We start from the raw sequence: 7,255 nt of genomic DNA on the forward strand, positions 1-7,255 counted from the left end.
TCAAACTATGGTATGATACGAAATTGTCACAAGAGACACTATTTTATTTTGCAAAATATACCTCGACCAAGAGGTTGTACATGTAAAAAGCTGGTTCCGAACGTGGATCAAAACCTATCGCCACCACTATCCTGAATATAAGGACCCCTTCGAATATATTATAATACACTTTGGCCCACGGGTTACGTTCGCCTGAGCGTCAAGGATCCCTTTCAATATACTATAGTACACAACAGCCCATGGGTTGTGCAAGTGAACTGCTGGTCGAAAAAGTGGGTTATTAGCCACTGCCACCGTTTTATTTAGAATTCAGTACCCCTCTAATAGTCTATAATAAGCCTCGGCCAATGGGCTGTGCCATTGAACTTGTGTATGGAAATCCTCATCAAATACATTCTCAGGAATGGAAATATTCTATACATTCTTATGATTTGTCTACGTGACAACAAGACAAGTAAGTTGGCTGATGGACAGTGGTTTCTGTATGAAAAGAATCACCTCTTTCACTCTGGTATTGGGCGAACTTTGTACCAAACAATCGGATACCAAGGTCGGACTTGAGGGCTTACATTTATCCAAAGAGTGTGATATAACCACGGAGTAGCTTCTATTAAAGAGGTGTGGAAATATAGACCATGAAAGGAAGAAAGTGTAGAGTATAGACAAGACAACAGGTGATCAAAATATAATTGGGTATTCTGTCAAAAATTTATATCTGGAGAACAAAATTGTTACATCTATGGCCTTAAATTTCACACTTGAGAACCTTCATGTGTTATCATGATGGGAAATGAAGATGATTGGACATATCTAAAGTGCACGCATTGACAATCTCCTCAGGGCGGGAACGAACATGGATATCCTAAATTTGAAAGAATGTTTAGAAGATCAGCTGTCTTGACGTTTAATCAGATAATGTACAATAGGCTATGACGAGGGAGAAGGGCGAGAAGATAGTAAACTAATTATGGGAACTCCAGATGTCGATTCCAATGTGATTTGATTAAAAATTCCCGATGGCAATTCCTCTCCCCGGCAAGTTTTTTCAAGGCAAATTTTTCCAGGGCGAGTAATCCCACGGCAAACTTTTCAAAAACAAATTTTGCAAAGGGGAGCTTTCCTTGATCCTTTCAGTTTTAGTTTTAGAGCATTTTTTAAGATAAATTATTTTATTTTGATACTATCAAGAACAAGTTATCTCAAAGATAGCCAATGAAAAATTAAAAAAAAAATTATTTATAATTAGCTGGTGTATGTTCAAATTTTAAATTAAAACGATTTACTGTAAACTATAATTATATAATAGTGAAATTTCTAATTTAAAACCTACTTGTATACAACCTTTTTTTGTTGTTTCTGTGCAATTGATGTAAATATAATCAAAACTGCACCCCAAAAGGGTGAAAATGCGAAATACGGATTTTGGTAAATATACATCAATTTTTGACCTTGTGATTGATTTATTGTCATCGGCATAGTTAATTTGCAATGTTCCTTCATCAACCAATATGAAGATTGAATATACATACTAAGATTAACTTGTTCATCCTCTTCCTAATTCTCTTTTTTAATTCGTATTTAATACACGTTTTCCCTTTATCTGTAAGTTCAATCATTCGTTTTAGGGATTTTTTAATTTCTTTAGTGGATTTTCGAATAGAAAACCTTTAAAAAAAACTTTGACAGACGGGGAATTGATCTTGTTTTATGAAAAAAATCAACGTATTAGCGAAAAATCAAACTTAAACTCCATAGCACAGGAATCTGGGCTGATCAGTATTAAAGATAACCTTGCACACGTAACTTAAAATTCTGAACAACTTTTATTTCATGTCTAAAGTCTGTATCTGTCTCTGTTTTTGATATAAATGTGTTTTTATCATTGTTTGTATAAGCGGAACATACATGACACACAAACCCAAATAAATTATTTTAATTATATAGGATTTATAAAATTATAAGACTCAAATAACAAATTCACATGGTTGTTTTTTTACATCTTGAAGGATTTATTTAATCCTATTTTGTATTTTTTTTTCATAACTTGGAAAAGTAATAAATATTTAAATCCAAGTACTCAATAATAATCTATAAGAATTGGAATCGCAAATTGAACTTTATTTCCCGATGCCGATTCCAGCAAAAGAACCCGATTCCCATTGATTGTCCCATCACTAGAACAAAGATGGACATTTGAAATAATGTATCCGATGTGGACCTCAATTCTACTCCAAGTCCAAGAAGGATTTTAGAAAAATGTCAATAATTTTATTTTTTCGTCAATTTTATGACGTCAATATTAAAAGCGTGGTGGAAGTCAGACCTCAGTCGTACACGCGTTATGGTATATCCTTCTGTTTCTATTAATCTTGGATAGAGTGCACATTTGTATGTTACTGATGTAACTCCATGATGTATGCTAACATTCTATGTTAGCATGAGTTTGGTAGGAGCTCATCAAATATGCATGAAACGTATGTACTTACATACTAACTTGTGTATGTCATCCTTAGAATATGATAAATAATAACACATTGTGATTACATAATGTCTAAAATAAACTAAAGGGTCTTTTATTGTTGTGATGCGTCCATTTTGTCTAAATAAACAGCAACAAAACTAAAAAAACTCTAAAGTGATTAGTCAGACTTGAATGAATAAACAAAATGATGAAACTAAAAAAATAAAATACTTTGCCTCGTTGATTTTTAATTGCTTTTGACATAATGAAAAGGCCTAGATTTTAGCGTATTTAGTGTGTAACTATTCACATATTTATAATTAAAAACTAAATTAACAAATTGTTAAAGTAGTACACTTTTTGAGGAATAAGATTAAAATTTAAAAAAAGAATAATATTTTTAAGGAACTATAATTTTAACTAAGTAATTTGGTTTCAACCAGGGGTCAGGTAACTTTTTTTAGTGTTACCCAAAAATAACTAGTAGCAAAATTAATTTACCTGAAAGTGCTATTTTTTCTATCTTATTTAGAGAAGAATGGTTATCAAATGAAATAAAGAATTGAATTAAAACAGTCTTTTAATGAACGAGCAAAGGAATTAAAAAACTTTTTGCATTTTTAATTCTTTAAAAAAATATTATGAAAATAATAATTTATAAACAAAGTTGTTTTTAATTCCTTTATGCATTCATTATTGGAACATTCATTTTCATTTAATAACTTTTATGTCAATAGAAAAATAGTCTTTGGTTGGTCAAAAAAAAGAAGAGGGGAAGAAAAAAGTGGGTGTTCTATGTACAGCGTGTTCCAACACATTCTGAATGAAAGTTTTTCTCCGGTGTTTTCAATAATATCAACTGATATGACAATAAAAACGAACTCTTCTGACGAAAAAAATAAACTCTTCGTCATACCAAAGACGCAAAAGAAATCCTGTGTCATCACTTGAGTTATGACAAGACCTCTCGCATCGACCCCTAGTCTTATTGCCTAGATATCAAAACTATACAGGGTGCAGTCTTACAATTAATAATTTTTTTAAAGCGGGGGTTCTTGGGAACCCTTAGTCATACAGCTTTAAAATCCAGTTTATCAGATTCAGCAGACAATTTTGTATAAGTTCTATTTCCAAAGTGTTGAAAATGTCCACCGAGTACGACCGTCATGCAACGATTATTGTCGCCCTCCGTTCAGGCTATGCGCTTTCTCAAGTTGTCCTCTGTCACCGTGTACAAAGTTGCAAAGGAGTTCAAGGAGTCTGGAGGGATGGGAACACCAGCAAGGAAGAAGGCAGATCGATCTGCCTACAAAATTGGCTTCCGAATAATTTGGAGATGTTCTAGTCTAAGGAAATGTAGCCCACTAGCTCCCCCGAGTGCAATCCTTTTGACTATTTTGTGTGGGACGTCTTGGAAAGGTAGTCCATCAAGCGTGCTCACAACAGTTTGGCTTCCTGAGAGCCTCCATTATTGAGGCTGTGAACAATATGAATAAAGATCTCCTGATCAAGGCGTGCAGCAGGTTCTGCACCAGGTTGGAGGTCGTGGTTGAGGCTGAGGGTGGTGGATTGAATGATAAGGTTCATGGAGGGTACCTACGTTTGTATATAAATAGATTTGTAAATATCTCTACTAATTTAAGAAATAAAAAGGTATATGCCCTGCTCTCAAAATTCTTAATTGTAAACCGCACGCAAAAACGGCAACACTTGCCTTGAGTGAAAGCCTGGTGAAAAAAATTTAAAAAAAAGGTCGAAAGTGGTGTAAAGGCAATTTTGATCATTTCTGTCCCTGGTCAATGTGACTTCCGTCCTCACCAGACCGATACCCTTTTGACTATTGGATATGGGGTACCATAAAAATAAAGAAGGCCTGTTATAATAGGTTGCAAAATATTCACGATGAATGATCGATATGCTATATAAAAATTGATTTGATTTATATACCTGTATTTGTACAAGAAATACCATATCATGTAAATTGAATACTAGCTGGCATTGCCCAGAGTAATTGGGTATAGGACAAGATAGATGTTGCTTCAATAACATCAGTACTATAAATTCCGTTATTCTTGACCACTAGACCTGTTCAAATGTTTACTTCTTTTTTTTGTAAACCTAAAATTTACTCCGGGATAAATTTTACCCCGGATATTAAAAGATGCTTGTTTTTTATTTTTTCCATTTTTACCCTTGTCTATTTTGATATTCTCCTAAGTTACTATTATCTTGACGTATAAATATATATATACAAAAATAGGAACAATAGAATAAAATACAAAAATTAATTTTTTTCCTTGCACAAAGCTAATCACTTTATACTAAAAAACATAATATTTACTAGACTCACTGTACTTGTCTCATGTGTTCCACAGTACGAGGATTTTGTAACAAGTTACACCGGACTTCAACAATGCAAGGCTAAATGGGACTTATTGGAAACCTGAAACCAGAAAAACAACATTGTTGCTCTGGGATTCAACCCAACCCCAAGCAATAGTGGCATCAACAACGGTGCAGCAAAACTGATTGAAGACAAACTTGGGCGAAAAGTTTTTTACATCGCTGACAGACATCAATTATCAAAGTTGATAATTAGAGGAAAAAATCTATTTTTTGTATTTTATTCTATTGCATTCTATTTTTGTATACATATACGTCAAGATAATAATAATAACTTAGGAGAATACCTAAAAAGACAGGTGAAAATAATGGAAAAAATAAATTTTAAAAAAACAAGCACTTTTTAATATCCGGAGTAAAATTTACCCATTGGCACAAATAAAGGGCTATGAACATATTTATACAAAATAAAGCAGAGTTTATTGGCTTTGATTTGATACCCATATCAATGCTATACAATAAGCAATTGTGAAGCTATAGTCAAAAAAATACAAAATATCAAGTTTTTTCCCCCTATTTTTAGAGCCAACAACAATAAATTTTCAAGGGCCATGTGGCAGGCATAACTGTGGTCCAAAATCCAAATGACATGTATATTTAGTTTCTATAGACCTTGTAGAACAGGAAAAGGTTAAATATTAAAATATTTTTTAACAAAAATATGAACAGGTCTTATGACCACACAAACACGTAACAACTCAGTCTAATATCAATTCATATGTGTTCTCTCCTCAAGAATGGAAAAATAATAATAAGAGTTTGAGAAACAACAAAAAAAACAAAAACATGATAGGATGACTGATGAGTACTTAAATCTTTTGAACACTCACTAACAATTACTCCGAGTTTGATTGACTTAGACGCGTCAAAATTTAAAAAACAAGCCTTGATAAGTCTACTATTGTTTGAATCTATTTAAAGGCTGTACTTTTAAAAATAAATATTTAATGACAGCTTGAACCTCTATTTTGTTAGTTTGCACAAAAAATCTCACTTCCATCATTCCATCACTTCACTCCTGTAACGACCATTACGTAACAACTGCGACTCCAAAATTTCATTTTTTTTCCAGAAACTGATATCATTTGAATTACAAACTATTGTGTTATCAGTTGATATAACTTTATAATAAATCAATAATGACTCATTGAGGAGACATTGGTGATACAGAATACGGGGGCGTGCAAAAAATTTGAGACTAAAATGAAGGAATTTAACAAAGATGTGTAATTTTCAATACTTTTAATATTAAAAAAATATATCAACATAATTTGTAATGATGACATTATGAATAATTAATCTTAAATATGATTAAAGTCGGGAGCAATAACGGCTTCCAGGAAGTGGCATAATTTGCTGCAGATGCTTTTGATGTAGGCTTCTGACATGGGAGGATACTGCTTATTGACAGAACTGTTGAAAGCCTCGGATTCTGCAGGCCTGGGATACTACTAGCTACCAGATAATAAAATCCCGGGGATTCGGATCTGATGATTGGGGAGGGGCAGAGTTCAGCCAATATCTCCAATGTTTTTTTTTATGTAATGTAAACAAATAGAAGAAACATTGGGTTGTCTGTTAAAGGTGGAAAACTTAAAATTGTTATGGCATACTCGTAAGGGATCATTCTGCTTTAACTTCACTAACTAACAATTTCATCAGGATAATAATCTTTTCTGGCTTGTGCAATTTTATTCAATGAAGGCAAAACGTTCACATCATGTACTTTTAGTGAGCCCTTTAATATCTTATATGCATTTTACGACAAACCCATTTGCATTGATATAGCTAAACCTTCATTAACATTACATGTAATTGGAGAATTATGTATTTTACCTGGAAACTCGTCGTTGGTGAAAACATTTGATGTTTGGATTCCTCAGGGATGGAAGCACGGTGAAGACGACCACCAACAACGAGACGTTGTAATGAAAGATCCCAAGTAGGATCTAATGATAATAGATTATCGAATTTTGAAATTAAACGATTATGTGATAAATCTTCATATTCTGTTAGAAGGCCTTCGCACTGAAGTACATATAAAAAAATATTGAACTCAGCATCCTTTAATTCTTCGGAAGAGAGAACGTTGGAATGATGAGCTTTACGAGTTACCCTTCCGCGACACAAAGCAACAAAGTGAATGAACTTCGACTGGAAAATCGTCGTTGGTGAAAAAATTAATTTTGTTTTATCATCAAAGTACTTCTCATTCGGCCAATGAAACTACTTTTACAAATCTTAGAAGAAGATTTTGGATAATAGAGGGAAGAAGACTAATTTCTTCAGTGATTAATTCGTGTCTCCTCTATGTCGACCCTTCCTGAGGAAAGAGTTCAAATAACGTCTGCATTAACGAATGTAGTCAAAGATTTGACGGGACCTTTTCAT

The 7,255-nt window shown here is 33.2% G+C and overlaps 1 long non-coding RNA gene across 1 annotated transcript; it reads right to left on the reverse strand.

The window, feature by feature from the left end:
- Positions 1-2,557: 2,557 nt before the first annotated feature.
- On the reverse strand, positions 2,558-5,941 carry LOC139905796 (uncharacterized). The gene is made up of 4 exons (XR_011780855.1): positions 5,689-5,941; positions 4,409-5,468; positions 4,176-4,334; positions 2,558-4,057 (listed from the first exon to the last, which is right to left on the reverse strand). It is a non-coding gene; the product is annotated as an uncharacterized lncRNA (long non-coding RNA).
- Between the last annotated feature and the right edge of the window lie 1,314 nt (positions 5,942-7,255).

Source organism: Lepeophtheirus salmonis, chromosome 6 (assembly GCF_016086655.4).
Source record: "Lepeophtheirus salmonis chromosome 6, UVic_Lsal_1.4, whole genome shotgun sequence".
NCBI lineage: Eukaryota > Metazoa > Arthropoda > Copepoda > Siphonostomatoida > Caligidae > Lepeophtheirus > Lepeophtheirus salmonis.